The following is a 17,461-nucleotide window of genomic DNA, read 5'->3' on the forward strand; positions in this document are numbered from 1 at the left end:
ACGATTAACAATTAAACATACTTGAGTAGGATATGGGAGCTCTCAGGAGCTAATTTCCACATGCTTTGCCAATGCTTGATCCACTACCTCTACGAGTTGACACTCCGCCAATCAGGTAGGTTTTGAAGTCCGTAGAAGCTCCACTTACTACCTCCAGCCAACATTCCACCCTCTCGGATTTGTAACCAAACACGCACGAAAAAGGCGATACTCGACGAGTATGCCGAACAAGATCTCAAAAGATCAAGTTTTGTTTTATTATTCTCTTGGTTTATCAAGCTTCTCGACCAAACCCATGCCGGCTAGAGTTGCAAGATTGGCTAAGAGAATTGGGCGTCCCCATAAGTCGAGGAGGTTCACTCCACTCGACAACACGACATGCACACATAAATAAGTATATTTTGCCGACGAGATTCACTCCAATCGACTTTGAAAATCAAGTTTAATGCAAGTAAAGTTTGAGTAAAGGAGAGCGAGTGCGATAAAGTACACAGTCGTCTCACCAAGTGATATTCACACATATAAGCAGATAAATCAAGTAAATACAACAAATCATGTACTTGACACTCACCAATTCAAAAGTAATTGAGCGAGTAAAGTCTTTAGTTGTCCTTTCCGGGATCTCTTCAAGACTCGTTTGAGCACCTGAAGAAATAGTGACCATACATCACTCACGTAAACCCACTACCACGTAACACACAAGAAAGAATATCCACTTGTTTAGATTAAACCAAGGTCTCAAAAGAGAACCTATTTTTCTCAAAAGTGATGGTTTAATAACACAAGAAAAATTTGTGAGGACCCCAAAAATATATATATAAACCTGTGCATATTTCATTTGCATTTTATTTAATTCTTTAATAATTTCTAGCATTACTTTCACTTGTTTCCAAATAAGTTCGTAAAAACACTTTTCATGTGAGAAATAATATAATTTTCCTAAGTTATGAAATTTCTTGGTTTTGTTAGACTAAATTAAAATCTTTGGAGTTAGAATAATTTATCGCCTTAACATAAAATGCTAAAATACTTAGTCTTCTCTATGCAATTAGTTGCTAACATTAAATGTTAATAAGAATTTCCGCGTTAAAATGAAAACCAATGAATTTTAGATAAATATGATTCTAATATACTAAACATACATAATGTGTAAAAATTCAATAAATATATCCTTATCTTTCTTTGTTTTCAAATAAGTGAGTAAAAATAATTTATACGTGCAAATTGACACCATTGGATTAAATAATTATTTCACTTGCCTTTATATCACTAAATCGATAAATTTCGCGTTAGACTAACGCTAATTCTTGAGAAATAATAATTGGAAATACTTATAACTAATTTAATCGCTAAATAATATAAGAGTTTCTAGGAACCTTAATATTCACGTTTAATCGATAATTGCTCGATAAAAAAATGGTTTAGGTATATTAGGGTATTGTTAGGCGTTTGAATTGCACTTGGAGATAATTTTTAGAATTAAGTCGGATGCGAGAAATTAAGTTGAGATTAGGAAGCAAAGTGAAAAGACTAAAATACCCTTACCTTTCCATGCAAACCAAACAAGACGTCTGACACAAATCAAATCACAATTACTATTAACCATTTCGATACGCAATCCATTTTCACACGTAAACCACTCTCACAAACTACGGCACCACCATACGTCCAATCTATTTCACGGCTTAAGACCACAGATTCATTTCATTCTCTGCATCATCTCATTTCTATTGACCAATCACAACCTCACCAATTCAGTACCGCCCCAATTGACCAATCAAAACCTCACCAATTCTATACGTAAACCAACTTCCACACTCAACCATCTCCTAAACCACGGCACCCTCTTCATTTCTTTTCCACTTCACATTTCAAACCACAACTACATTTCACTCTGCCTTACCATTGTCGACAAAGGGAGAGAGTGAGGGAGAGTCGCACTTCACGATCGAGGGAAGAAGCCGCGAGCTGCAACCATTTCTGGTTCTGTCCGAGCTAGAGGATAGAGAGGGGAGGGCAAGTGGAAGTCGGCGAAGCTGCTGATCATCACCATCTTCGTTCATTCCAGACCAACATTTCCCAGTTGCAACCATCTTGACCACAACACCATTTCCAGCTGCAAACCGAGCACAGGACCAACCAGTGTGTGTGAGAGCCGAGAGGGAGCAGAAATTTTTCAGATTTTCGTGTGTGAGCTCAGCTTGCTTTGAGGTAAATTTTCTGGAATAAAATTGTGGATGATCAGAGGTATTTTAAGTCAGCCGTGGCCTTGCATGTGTTAATTTGTGTAATCAGATGATGAAACCCAAAGCAGTAGAAAATTCTGTTGGGCAAAACATTTCTGCCGAGGAACTGATTTGGGAAATGTAGATTTAATTCTGTCTCTTTGTAGTAGTGTGAGCTGATAGATGCGTTTAACTAATTAAGATCAAGGTAATTAAGCTCTGCATGCAGCCCCTTGGATCGGTTATGCTAGAAAAATAAGAATGAAAAACAATCTGGCCGCATGCAAGCTCATCCGAAGGTAGCAAACAGAATTTCTGGTTTTCTTGGATGGTTATGGCTGTTGTTTGAATCCGATTTTGAACTAGAAATATTGATTAGCTAGTTAAGTATTTGCATGTTATATTTTAGCACCTAATACCATGAATTAACCAAAGGAAAAGTTGGATTTATGACCAATCTAATTGCTGGAAATCTGTTGAGTTGGCCGAGAGAGGGAAAGAAAGAATTTCCAGTTTTTCTCTTCAAACCTTGGCTGCAAAATTTCGTATTGCAGTTCAATATACTCATAACACAATAATCACTGTATGCATGCTGAGTTTGGGTGAACAAAGTAATGAATTTTGTTAGGGAAAGGTTCGTATACCAAACTATCTATTTGCTGCAATTTTTCCAGCTTAGCCGATGGTGGCTCTTTTGAGTTTTAATGGAAACTTGGTGAGTGGGCTCTATGAATTCCCACAATGACTTGGATGATCTGATTAGCTAGTCAAGTATTTGCTTGTCGGATTTGAGTACTTAATATCATGTATTAGCCGAGTAAAAAGTTGGTTTTATGACCAATTAGCTACTGGAAATTCTGTTTAGCCGATGACAGATTTATTGTGGTGGAATTATTTGCCAAAATTACATGTTATTTGTTTTATTTCATGTCGGAAAATTTTGATGGTGAGCTCTATGAACTCCCACCCTTGGATTGATGATGGATATAATGCTAGTTTAGTGTTTAAATAGGTAGATTAATGATACCTAGCTAGTCTAGACTCCAAAAGATGCATCGTTCAAAAATGTTCAGATTTGCCCTGTTTTAATCGCAACCCTTTTTGCAAAATTTTGAGAGTTTCATGACTTGTATATCATGTTGATATGTTGAATATATGGTGTACAAAGTTTCATTGAAAAATATCGAGGTTTGGTTGGTCAAATAAATCGATTTAACAAAGCTAGTAAATCTGGAACTATTTTCGAAATGCTCTGACCAGCTTTCGTATTTCGGCCATAATTTTGAACTCTGATGTCGAAATCGAGTGCCGTCAGTGGCATTTGAAACTAGATATTCCAACCTTTCCGACGATATAAAATTCACATTCTGGTTCCATGTATGTGAGCCAAACCAACTATTTTAAGTCGGCTGTTCTGTTTCTCTGCTTTACAAGAACAAAATGCTGAGGCTGTAACTTGTGACTCGAATTCGAGCTAGTTGTGTGCCGAATTTCAAAATGATTTCTTCTGTGAAATTATAGCTCTATGAAGGTGTTTTCCAACACCTTAAACCATGCCAAATTCCAAGCTAATTTGAGTGATCTGTGATCAAAATATGAAACCTGCTCTGTCCTTGAAAACCCTGATTTTTTAGACAGATTTGATGCAAGGTTTGGCAAAGACTTGCTAACTGAATATTTTGATGCTAAACACTTACCAAATGCACCATGAACGTTCTTTAAGTTTTGCCTAAACAAATGAACCAGGTTTGGAGGAATTTTCTTTGACCAAATGTCTGAAATGGAAAAACAAAAGGTTCAAGGCAGTTTTGTCTTAGTATTTGCGAAATTTTAGGTGTTTGATTGACCACCTTTCCGAAGTTATTTTTCCATGAAATTTGGTAGAGGAACAACCCTTATATGGTAGTATTATACTGCTAATTATGGTGTTATTCCGAGACCGATTCATGGGTCAAATAAATTACCAAAGTTCGAGACTTGATTTTGGAAAACCCTTGTTTAACAAGAAAATTTTAGTAACTTTGAGCTACCGTATCTTGGTGCTCAAAACTCCGTTCCTCATTCCATTTGTTTTGTTATACTCTTGAATTACAACACTAATAGAGTTGCAAATTTCAAAAGCTATTTCCAAACAAGTGAATTTTTCCGAATTTCCAAAGTTGGCCAAAAACTAACTTAAATCTGCCTTATGAACCAAAACAGTAACTTTGAGCCCATTTTGACTATCTTCCATTTAGAATCATGAAAAAGTGTATTCTAGGAACTTTTAGCATTTTGAAGGAAGTTTCCAACGGTAGCAAGTTTTCCAATCTTTGACATGTAAAAGGTGAGCTACGATTTTTCAAAGTATTGCATCAAAACTGAAATTTTCCGTATTCCAAGGAAATGGAGTTTTTTCAAGTACTCCTTATTCCTTCGATAATATTCAAATGTCTTATCCTTGAATTTCATGATGTAGACTTAATTTCTCTTGTACCTTGAAACCCCGCTTGAGAATTTAGATTTAGGATAATTAAGACTTGTTCACGAGATTTTTCCTAAGTTTGTACTATGACACGATTTTCAGCAATAGTAGGGATTGTATATGATAGACTATTACTATTCGTTCAGGCGCACGCGAGGACCTTTAAGAGGATCCGACAGATGACGCTTGAACTTCAAATTGAACCTATTGCCCTTGTTTGACTAGGTGAGTGTTCCATATAGGAATACGTAATTGAGTAAGTCTAGGACATGCTCATTTCATGATCGTTAAGTATTTACCATACTCGTGCCTATTTAAGAAATATATATATGCATTGCATATCGACATGAATTGGTTAAATGATTAACCCTATCAAATAATCTTGTAAACTCAATATGTGCTTAGCCTGCTTATTTTATGCTTATTCGGTTAAAGTGCTCTTGTAACTCGTTATGTGACAATTTGGAAAATGAGTTCCGATCCATCGAAGTGCGCAGTGTGTACTTTATCACACTAGCCGTTCGAGTGGTGAAGTGTGTGAAATATTTTCTAATGAATCTGTGAATCTAAATGTGGTTGCGTCGTTGGGTGAATCTCTCGACTCGTGAATCAACTACCATAACTAATGAATCTGTGAATCTAAATGTGGTTGCGTCGTTGGGGTGAATCTCCTCGACTCTTACGTGGTAAAAGTGCAAAACGGCCAATGGCGGCCTATTAAAATGACATATGTCTACCAATTAACCGTAATTACCACCGTTTACCGTTTACCGTTTATCGTTTACCGTCTACCGTGTTTACTTACCGTTTTCTAATATATGTGGTTACTGATTTCTTGATTATCATAAATTATATGCTCATATGAAGTTGTCCATCATTGTTAGGCGAGTGTGTACTTTACCTCTCTCGACCTATTCAAATGATGAATTTTACTTTTGTCGAATTACTTTGTTACCTGTGCATGTTGTAAGCTATAAGCTGAACTTGGGCCCCGCCTCGGTTACTGACCTACTCGAGCCAGGACTGGGCTCGGTCGGGTAGGTTGGAACCCTGGACAACCGTTTCGGTATACTCGAGTATTACCACTGGAGGGATAAGGTGATGGCCAGTCAACCGTGGAGATCCGGGAGTTATAAGGTGCAGATGACCGACAAAGTTTCACTGGAACACCGTATCCTTTTGTGTTTGCTTTGCTATTAATAATGTTATTGCTCTCCTAGTTGGCATTCTCGGATAAGACTCCTCATGAGCATTAACCTCTGAGATGAAGCAATCCTTGTAATGTCCTTCTAGTCGGACGAGCCGCTATTTGTTTGACTGAAAATTTATGAAAATATATTTATATGGCCATTCATTCCAAAAGTACTAGTTCTACATGTGTTTTCAAAGTAGCAATTACCCGTGTAATGATTATCACCTCATGGTAACTTGCCATTGTGTAATCTAGAATCATGCATATGATATGCACAACTTACTTGACCTATTTTGAACTGTTAGAGCGTCTTGGAACCTCACTGGGCTGTGTAGCTCATCCCACGTTGTGGTTTTCTTTTACAGGTTCTGACAACTGAGGAAGACTTGAGATCTACTTGTACTTTAAGCATGTAGTTTGAATTAAACAATGTAGCTTTTGTTTCGGGTTACCACTTGAAGCTGGAAAAGTGTAACCCTTGAATTTGTATGTGGCTTGTATGAAATTTGTTACTTGGCTTATAAGGATGTATTTGAATTATATGTTTTGTTTCTAGGGTTGTAATCGGGAAGGTATTTTAAGAATCGACGTTGGCTATCTTAAGGCACTGTTATCTCTGAAGTTAATGTGATTCTAGAAACCGGCCTATTTGGAGGGAAACGATGTTGTAATAGATTAGGTTATACTTCGGAAGGACTTTTGCTAGTTGCTTGTGTGAGTCCTGGCGAGAGCTGGGCAGACGGCCCGCCAACCCTCTGGTTCGCCTTAGGGGGAAGTGGGGTCGCCACAACTTATGCTTGAAATGTTTTAATATGTCAAATGCTTGAAAGTTCAAATGCTTGAATTACATGAAATAGTATGCTATGGCTGCATACGTCATTGGAGTGTACCTCCTCGACACTCAAATGTACATGGGGGACGCCCAAACTCATAGGCCGACCTTGGAACTCGAGCCGGCATGGGCTTGGTCGGGAACCTCGGTGAACCGTGATAATTACATGATAAGCTTGATCTATCGAGAGATCTCGCTTGGCATACTCGTGAAGTATCGTCTTATAAATGCCGTTTGGGCCCGGTGCAGAGTATGGTGGACGGACGGAAGTAAGTGGAGATCTACGGATTTGAAATATCGACCCGGATGATGGAGAGTCATTGCGGGAAGATATACTCATGAGATTGGCAAGCAAGTGGAACTTAGCTCCTGAGAGCTATCATATCCTTGAATTGTTTCTGTTTTACATTTCATTGGAATTGTTAATTACGCGCACTGTATCATTTGACCTGTTATTTGGGCTTACTACTTGAACTATGTGCTTGCATGTTTGTTCTTGGCCTCACGAGCGTTCTGCTCACCCCGTAGATTTGTTTTCCTTAACAGGGATGGAGGATGTGGAACTTGATGGAACCCCTTTTGAAGTACTTTTGTATTAGGTTCCAAATGTAATTGACTAGATTTCTTCGCTATTTTGTACTTTGGGGATTGAGATGTCTTTTGGGATCAAACGTAAAAGTTGAATGATTGTTATATTTTGGAACTTGTGGTGTGAATTTTAATGTTACTTATGGGAGCAATCTTTCTTACTTTGCCTTGTTGCGATAGATAATATTGTATTAAGCTTGAACGGGTTTGGTCTTGAGTTCTGGCGAGAGCTGGGTAGGCGTTGCGCGGATACCCTTTGGTTCGCCTTAGGGAGAAGTGGGGGCATCACAGTGTCTTGTACTCCACCACACTCATAGTCCCTTGACGTAGTCATATAAACTCATCCTCTCGCCTTTCCTGAACAAGCAGCGATAAATACTTCTCATTAAACTAACGAGTGAAATTAACCCATGTCTATGGGATTTATTCTCTATCCCACTTGGCTCGAATTACATTCCACCAGGCACGAGCCGCTCCCTCAAATAGAAAAATAGCGAAAGCTATCTGCCGTTCCTCCGGGAATCCTAACGCAGCAAAAATGTCTAACATTCGCTCCAACCAACTCTCCGCTATATCCGGGCTAGGTCTACCCAAAAATTTTGGCGGTAGAAATTTCTGGAACCATTCTAAGGCACGGTCATCTCCCTCATGATTTTCAGGATGCTGTACTTGGCCTTGACCCTGTTGGTTGACCATTCGTTCTAATAAATCAGCTATTCGCTGTATGGCTGTGGCTACTTAGGTTTCGGCTTGTATATTCGCATTTTCATTGGTTACCCTTTCGGTTCCTTGTCCTCGTCCTCGTCCTCTACCCCTACCATGAGTCTCTATTTGATTGTTTTATAGCTTCTATGTGATGCCCGGAAGAAGAAAAGAAAAAAAAATTCTGGTTCGCTTTGTTTTTGGTGAATCCGGCCGGATACCTGGCCGGATTGCCTTGGAGTTTTGAAAAAAAAATGAATTTTGCCACTGTCTTGAATCCGGCCAAGAATCCGGTCGGATTGTGACGTGTCATAGTCGGTCATCAACTTTGACCGGCTGTTTCCTTCATTCTTATCCAGCTTTTGGCCAAAATATCTTCCATTTCTTCACTTGGCTTGTCCGTGCATCATAGAGAGAAAAGCTCTCAATTTTCCTAGTTTCAATCTTTGCCAAAATCTTGAGTTTTCACTGATGGTTTTGGAAACTACTCCGTACAAGGGTGTACTAAGAAGGTTTAAAGTTTTTGACGAAGTGATTTTGGAAGGGAAGCTCTAAGGTGTTAGTTTTCTTGAATTTGAGGTAAGTTGGATAAGAAAGTTCCCTTTTGTTTTAATAATGGCATATTAGTGCTTTGTAGTGGTAAAATATGTTGTTTTGTGGAAGATTTCATGGGTAGAAGGAGTTTATGGTGAATTTCTGATTTATTGGTGGATTTTCTAATTTTATATTATAATCATGGGTTGGTCTTGAATTGATAGCTCTAAATGGTGTTAAATGGAGCTTTTGTGCGTTATGATTGTTTGCGAAAAATTTCTTATTTGTGCAGAAATTCCGGTTTTAGGGTTTAATTTGGGGGTTTTCTTATGGTTGGCTCTCAAACTTTTAATTGGCTTTGATTGAAGGGTATTGTGGCCCTAATTGGATGTGTTTTATTGTTTACGAACCGTATGTGCAATTGTGGTTGAATTGAGATGTTATTGGTAATGTTTTGTCGGATGGAAAATAAGAAAATTAAGGGGAAATGCTGTCCACTCTTTGAGAGTATTTGATTGTTTTGAATTTAAGTTGATCTTGATTAATCTTATGAAAATTCTTGTGATTCGGAAGTTGGGAGGATAAGTTCCATATTAGCGATATTTCTAGACTTGATCTGAGTGATTTCATCTTTGATTCTAGCATGTATATGGTTAGTGGAATTTATTCTAGTGTTAGGGTAGAATTTCTAGTTTTAATTGCTGCTAGTAATGGTTAATTGCAAAGGTTGGTTTAGAAGTGTACTTTTAGTCTTACCTTGGTTTTGGACTCAACATGGACTGCCAATTTCTCTATGTTTTAGACCGAACCAACTTTTGCTCAAAACATGGAAGTTGTAGAAGTTCGAGTTACTACCTACCTGCAAAATTTCAGATTGATTGGAGTACTGTAGCTTGTGAATTGACCAAAATACCCTTGACTATTCATAGACTATGTTTTGCGGACAGTTTTCTGTCCTCTTCGAGATTTCGATATTTGACCCTGAATATGTATGATTAGGCTTTGGAGGTCTTCATAAGAAATGCTGGTATATGTTTTAGCTTCGTAATGCCATAAGATTCGTTTCAATCAGATAAGTGTAGCTATACTTGTGATTAAAGTGCCAAAAGGTGATAGAAGCTTGATAATATTAGAATTCCTTTGCTTGACTTGATATTTGTAATGTAGGGTTTCGACTTGAGCAAGGCAATGTTGTATACTGGATAAGGTACGTCAGGCGTGGTTTGTGAGTGATCCCTCAACTACTTCCCAAAAGTTACTTTTGAAATAATTCTTGCATTGATTACACGATTGCATATCATTGTGTTTGTGTGTGTGCCATGACATTCTGGCTCCGATGAGTTCTTGGGAAAATCTTGTGCTTAGAACCAATGTCTCCACTACTGTTTACTCATTCTTCAGAGCACGATGGCTCCTTAATTCTGTTTATCTGTTACTTAATCTAAGGGAGCATTGGATATTTAAGTACAAGGATTTCACTGGCTCCAAAGAGCAATATACGCACATTTGATCACTAATTCTTGATATCATTTAAATGCACTATTGTAAAGCTTATTTGATTACTGATTTTACTGTTCACTCGCTGAGCTTCTAGCTCACCCCAAATGTTTTCTTCTTCCCACAGGGATCGAGGCAAAGGAAGCGCTTGTATTACGTTATTTGTGTGACTAGATGGCATATATCTTGTACAGTTGAGATTTGGGTTCATTTTGTGTAATAGTTGGGCTAGTGTGACTGTTTGGAATTGAAGTGGATGTATGTGTACGTTCCATGCTTAGAATTAGTTTCCGCTTCGCTTATGATGTGTAATTCTTGGAGAATTTGATGTATTATTTACGTTGTGCCTTGTAATTTATTTGAGGACTGTAGTGAGTGACTGAGTCCCGGCGAGAGCTGGGCAGGCGGTCCGCCGAACCCTTTGGTTCACCTTAGGGGGAGGTGGGGCCGTCACAGTTGGTATCAGAGCTTAGGCTTCAGATCCATGTAGTGTATCCTAGGCTTAAAGTTTAGGATGCCGAACTGTGGGATTAATTTGAATATTATGTGAACGAGGATCTATTGTATCCTAGGGGTTCAAGAAATTGATTATTTGAGGGTTTCTTATTTGGGACTTGTAGAAACAAAAATTGAGGAATTTGGTGATGTTATATTGAAGGAAAATACGGGATGAGAGATTTGTAGTGAAAGATTAGACGAATTTGAATTATCATTACACTTGTAAGTGTAGAAAGAATTGAGGTAATTATTAGTACTAGCTAAGGAGGATAAGAGACCGAGATTTGATGGTCAAACTCCATGTATGATGATTTTGAACCAAGATAAAGAGTATCAAAGGAATAAAATGCATTTTCTGCCCATTTACCTCCTAGGGAAATTCTGCTTTGAAATTCTAAAGAAAAACTAGGATGTACTAGTTTTATTTTCAAACGATGATTGGAAATGATATATATATGCTTTAAGAATGCATAATTTTCCGATTTTGGTAAATATGTGAATTTTACTTGAATTTCAAATTTAAAAATTTGTGAATAACTGATGAGTTTGTTGAATTTTGTATATGATGGGCTGATACAAGGTTAAAATTTGCGAAACTATGTTTTCCCCCCTTGATTGTATATTGGTGTATTCTCACACTTGAATTTGTCTATGCTTTACACGAAAAAAAAATCTTGAGTTTTCGGAAGAATGGCGAACTTATGTTTTATAATGTAAATCTTGAATTTGATCAGATTTTTGGTTACTTTAAATACACTTCTTATGTTTTAAAATTCTTGGCTTTTAAGAAGAGTGAGCCTATCTTTAGGTGTACGGACCGAAAGGACTTTGAGATATAGAGTAACCGTATTCAAGAGCACGAAGTTAATGTGAATTGACTTGGTTTCCATTTGACACGTAAATTAACAAGTTGTACTTATTTCTTGGGTTTGAACTTGGAGCTTGAGACTTTAACTATAAAACCCTAAGACTGGTTATTCTTGGAGATGATGGTGCTCTGGCTGGTGGCTTGTTTATTAAAGATTTTGAACTTCGAATGGATAACCTTTGGTTTCAGCTTGTGTTATGGTTTGACTGGATCAAATTTTGTAAAGGCATGTGATTTGATTGAAATTAGTGATATTTGCGCTAATCTTGAAAGTGGTACGTGTAAAATATGACTTTGATTTTCGTTTAAGAGTGTACGATATGAGTCATGAAGTTTCTTAGTTTGAATTCTTGTACTTGAGTACTTGATACTTTTCCTGAGAAAATGCTCGTGAATTTTGGATGGAACATGGTTTAATGTATGATGATGTTAATAGAAATTATAAATGAGTTTGAGATAAGTTGTAATGGCTCAGGTTAGAGCGCAGAAGATTTTGTATTGTACTCGAGACTTAACCAAATGAGGAGATTAATAATGACTTGGACTTGTCCAATAAGTGTTGTAGACACCAAATTTTTGAATTAATTTTGTTTGTTTGGTTTTAGTGATAATTGGTTGATTTTTGTTTAGACGGTTTGCATTTTGGTTCATTTTCGTTTGTCTAGTTTTTTTTAGGTTTTATTTTATTTTTATTCCCTTTTTAGTTTTTTGTAGTTGTTAATTTATAAGTTTTAGCGTAGATTTTTTTAGAGGAAAAAAGAGGAAAGTGAAAACAAAAAAAAAAAAAAAAAGGGGGGGGGGAAAGAGAAAAGGGAAAAATGGTTTAATGCATACTGGCCTATTTTTTGAAAAAAAGTGAAAAGTTTGAAATTTGAAGAAAAAAAAGTTTTTAGTGTAATAGGCATTATTTACTTTTTGATACATTTTAATTGTTTTTCAAAGAAAAGAGGAAAAATATATATGATTATTTCAGGTTACAAGCATTTGTGTTTTTGATTGCATTTTATTGTTATTTTTTATTTTAGTAAAGAAAAGTAAAAAAAAAAGGGGAAAAAGAAAAAATGGATGAAAAATGGAAGTTGTAATTTGCTGTTCAATATTAATTTCTGTTATTATAAATTTTTGTTATTATCATTTATTTCATTTTTATTGTTATTAATTTCTGTTTTAATTAGCTGGAAAAAAAAAAAAAAAAGAGGAAAACTGTTGCCGCAGCATGAAAGCTGCGGACTTACGCAGTTTGCACGGAAGGACCTGGGGATTTAGGCTGCAAATACTGGAGAAAGTACCAGGGATTCTTAGGGTAAGAAACATCATATAAAAGCTAGAGAAAAGCCAGCCGCAAAGGGGAGGGATAGAGGAGATTGACGGCAAGAAATCGAAAAAGGAAACGGCAGAGAACAAAGAAGAACAAGAGGGCAGCCGTAAGAATTGAGTGGAGAACCAGAAAAAGCTGTGAAGAAAGGGGAGAGAGCTGGGGCTGAGGGAGAAAAGGAAAGACAGAGGGATAGAAAGAGAGTGACGGGAGGCAAACAAAACAGACGAAAAGAAAGGAAGTGACGAAAGATTGAGGAGGGAAGATACGGCAAAACAACAAGGAAAAGGAACCAGAAAACATGGCCGAGCAATCTGAGAGAGAGCAAGTGGAGGAGGTGATTCGGGCTGAAGCTTAAGGCTCAGGATTGGCCGCTAATACTTCCATTGAATCCAGGCTGAAGTGTCTAATCCGCAGCTGTGAACAGGTAGCTTTCTATTCTGCTTAGTCCGTTAACATCTAACCTATATTACTAGAATTCCTGAGTTCTTAGTTATGTTGGCCTGTTTGAATGAGAGTGTTGTGTGTGTTAGAGTAGAAAGTTTTGGTTAGGTCGTGTTTTTTTTTTTGATAGGGAAACTATGAGTTTGAATCTGCAAATGTGTTTTGAAACTGATAAATAATCTGGTTTTGCCGCACTTCACAGTCCAAAGTTTTGTTGCTGCATTTCATTCGATATTTCTCTGGGGTTCATGGTTGGATTGCGTGGTTCATGGAAGCTTTAATTTTTCTCCAGTTTTTGCTAAGAAAACCCGTGGATTTAACTTGGATTTGGGGAACAAAAGTGGTTGATTTACTTGTTTGTTAATCGACATGCCAAATGTGTTTGCCTCAAGGTGCATTTTATTTCTTTGATGCATTTCTGGTTCATTGGTTTCGATTGGTTTTTCCAGGATTGATGTTTATGTAGTGAATAATGGGATGAAGGCCTTGTGTTTGGGTTTGGCGGTTTAAACTAGTAGAAGCTTGTTAGAATTTCGGCACACGAACACAATTCTGTTGTTACAACGACTGGTATGAAATAATTCCATGGTTAACAATCGTTTGCCCCTGTTTAGTTGAAATTAGTCCAAAGGATTATGTGAATTCTTGTGGTCGAAAGTTTATAACTTGTAACAGAAATTTGGAGTCAAACCTTCCTTTTGGTTGCTGCATTTATTTTCTTCCCCTTGGCCGAGAGTCTTGTCCTCATTCTAGGCTTGGACGAAGGTCCCTATTTGTCTTTAATTCGGTCATCCCTTTGTAGGTATCATAGGATTTTGAATCAAGACTTCTTTTAATTTGAAGTGTTAAGTGCATATGCCATGCTAAATACTAAAATTCAAAAGCAATGCTTGCTGAATTTAATCATTTCAAGTCGCTGAATCAGTTTTTCTTGCGCGCATATGTTCTAGGATCTTGGCATGGTTTTCCATCATGATTTTTGTTGGCCTTGATGGGTTGGTTGGTGTAGTTAATTGCTTAGTGTAGGGCTGTGAACCTGGAGTTGAAAGTATTTGATCAAAGCTGTGTGTGTTTGGGTTCAAGAAAGCTTGAAGCACGTTTGATTGTTTGCTAAAAGATATATGAGCAAGTGGCCGAAATTTCTGTTGCATTCTTATTGCTGTCTTCTTTTTCCATGGCTGTTCAATGAGTTTTCGCACTTAAATGACACACTTAATCTTATGTAGAAGAAAAGGAAGGGGAGTTTAGGTGTTTGAGTTTGCATATTTGAATCCTTAAAACGTTTGAGCTGTGGTCGAATGATTGCTGAGAATAAGCGAGTCAAAACTGCTGAACTTTTTGCCCAGTATTTTCCAGCCATGATACATGAAGTTTCCTTTATTTGTTCCTTGCTGCATTTTTCATCTAGCTGTGAACCATCACCTCTAGTTCCTTTGCTGCATTTTCCTTATGTAGCCGTGAGCTTGCATACCTTGATTCCATTGTTGCATTTGTTCGTTAAGTCGTGAGCTTTTATCTATTGTTCTTAGCTGCATTTTCTTTTAGCCGTGAACTTGCATGTTGTTCCTGCTATGTTTTGGTTTGTTTGGGGGAACCAAGTTGGGTGTTATGTTGTTTGACTCAAGGTGGGGATGTTGCTAGATAAAACTTGTCCAAACTTGGCTTTAGTTTTTTGCCAAAATCTGTTTGAAAAAAAAAATATATAAATGCAGCAATCTTTGAGTTGGTTTTGTAACAAAAGTGTAGCAGCTTTTTGGTTTTGTAAACTTGCAAGAAATTACTTTAATTAAGTATTGTTTAAGCATGCTTTAATTGAAGTTAGTTTAATGCTTTGCTAGCTAAAGATTCATAGATGAATTTGCGGATGAGCTAGCTTAGCCTACCAAGATTTTCTTGTTGCTTGCCGAAATTTCCTTGTTGTTTGCCGAAAGTTTCTTGTTTGTTGCAGAAAATTTTGTTCTTCACGTATGCATGCATGCCAATATTTCTGAATTTAGCACTTTGACCCCTCAAGTTCCCTTTTATTCTACAAAGGCCCAAATATGTGTTGATTTCTTGCAATTGAGTCCTAAGGTATTTGCAATTTGAACCATTATTTGGCTTTTATCATTTTTGGGACCTTTGAAGTGCTTAAATGTTTCAATTGGATTTGGATGTTTGGTAATAGTTGCCATTGGGTCCTCGATATTTTGCCATTTTAGAAATTTGATCAATGATTCACTTTTGCTTGGGAATTATGCATTATTTGGCCATTTTAAAGTTGCAATTGAAGAAAGTTTGATGTTTTGGTGGGTTCAAATTATTTAGTTTATATCTTATCACTAAATTGGTGCATTAATCTTTTGTTTTTGGTGATTTTAGCTTAAGTTAGTCTTTTCTTGGGTGACTCTAGCCAAGTTGACTTTGTTTACTTCCTTAGTATCACCAACGGGGAGGTATAATCTCTTTTACCCCTTTTGTTTCTCTCATATGTGGACTAATGTGCTAATTGAAATTTGCATGTCTACTTGCTTTCCTAGCCTCTCCTTATTTCCTTTCAGTTATTTCATTTACTTTTGATTTTTATTAATGGGGTATGTGTACACCTCTTGGCTTGTAAGAGATAGGGCGTAGTAATTAATTTGGTCCATTTTCCCTTTCCCTTTTGTTTTAGTTAGCAAATGTAATGGTTGCATGCCTATGTGTTATATGTTAAATGCTTTATTAGGATTTTGCATCTAGTCAAGCATGCTAAGTGTTATGTGCTACGTGTTTATAAGTGAGTCGCATGTCTACTCGCTTTTTATAGTGTGGATGAATGAAATGGATGAATGTACGTCACCACACTAGTCCAACGCTAGTTGTGGCTTCTTTTATCGTTTCCACTAGTCCAACGCTAGTCGGAATTCATAGGATGGGCTAGTCCAATGCTAGACCCAATAGGTTTTTTTTTTTTTTTTTCATTAAAGTGCATGATCACCACATATCACGCATTTTTCCTTAGTTTATCATTTGGTATGTTCCTCAAGCCTCTTCCCCTTCATTTTAGGACTTGCATCTCATGCTAGTTAGGGTTCATTTGCGTGAAAATCCCCTCTTGATAAGGGAAACGAGCGAGTGTGGCTACTTGATAGCCTTAGCACGCTAGTTTTACCTTCTAATCCGAGGGAAAATTAAAATCATAAAACTAGAGGTCATCCCCGTACCCGACTTGATGCATTCCTCTAAGTTCATACATTTTTTTTCATTATTCTCCTCATTAAATTTTTTAATCCATATGCCATATTCACACACCTATTCACTACTTTATTTTTCACCTCACACATTGCACCTATCTTTTTTACTTATATATATTTACTATTTTTGTTCACTTGCACACGAGCACTTATATTTTCATTCATTTGCACACAAACACTTTCAAATTGCACACATGCCCTTCTCTACACTTTGCACACTTACACTCTTATTTGAGTCCTCATTTGCATCATTCACGATTTTCTATGAGGTCTTTCTTATTGGCCTTCACAATTCATGTGAATGGGACCACAAGCCTCATAAGAGACATTTCTTAGATTTAGGATTGCATTTCTCATTCATTAGTCTTTGTCCAAATTGCAAATACATACTTTGGGTAGAAAAAAATTAGGAAAATAAGGGTTAAATCACGCAACTAGCCTTGGCTAGGTCGAAGGGGTGCCTTGGATTTTTATTCTTGCCTTCCCCTTCGTCAAATGTGACTCCCGAACCTTTTTCTTTGTTTGCGTGGACTAGGAGTCGTTCAAAAGGGTTTCTTACTTTTTTCCTTAAAAAATTCACTTTTTGGGTGACTTGGTACACCCTAACTCTATACCAAGTGGCGACTCCATTTTTCATATAAAAAAACCCTTTTTGAACTATTTTTCTTGGGTCAAATCGTCGCATTTTCAAAAGTCCCATTTAGACCCATTTTTATTTTTATCAAAAAATTCACTTTTTCCAAACCAATAAAATCACAAAAACAATCATTTTATTTTTCCAAAAAATGGGGCGCGACAGTTGGCGACTCCACTGGGGACTTCCTAAGTGGGTCCGAGCTTTTTTGATTTAGCCATTCTTTTCTATTTTCTACCCCTATTATGCATTTCATTTGGATATTAGGGTGCATTTTTTCCTTTTTTTAGGATTTTGGCCCATACGCGCATATCAAACGATTCCCTCACTCACGTATGTATGAATGTGTGGATGTATGTTTAATTGCTTGTTTCGCGCTTTGCATTGCATTTTGGGGGGGGGTGTGTGTCACCCTTAGAGCCTCGCGTGGGTTCTTGATCCCTCCCCTCCAAA

The 17,461-nt window shown here is 37.1% G+C and overlaps 1 long non-coding RNA gene across 1 annotated transcript; it reads left to right on the plus strand.

The window, feature by feature from the left end:
- The first annotated feature begins 1,721 nt into the window (after positions 1–1,721).
- Positions 1,722–6,586, plus strand: LOC140016155 (uncharacterized). The gene is made up of 2 exons (XR_011822525.1): positions 1,722–2,211; positions 4,836–6,586. It is a non-coding gene; the product is annotated as an uncharacterized lncRNA (long non-coding RNA).
- The last annotated feature ends 10,875 nt before the right edge of the window (positions 6,587–17,461 follow it).

The sequence above is a fragment of the Coffea arabica genome, chromosome 10c (assembly GCF_036785885.1).
Source record: "Coffea arabica cultivar ET-39 chromosome 10c, Coffea Arabica ET-39 HiFi, whole genome shotgun sequence".
In the NCBI taxonomy this organism is placed as follows: domain Eukaryota; kingdom Viridiplantae; phylum Streptophyta; class Magnoliopsida; order Gentianales; family Rubiaceae; genus Coffea; species Coffea arabica.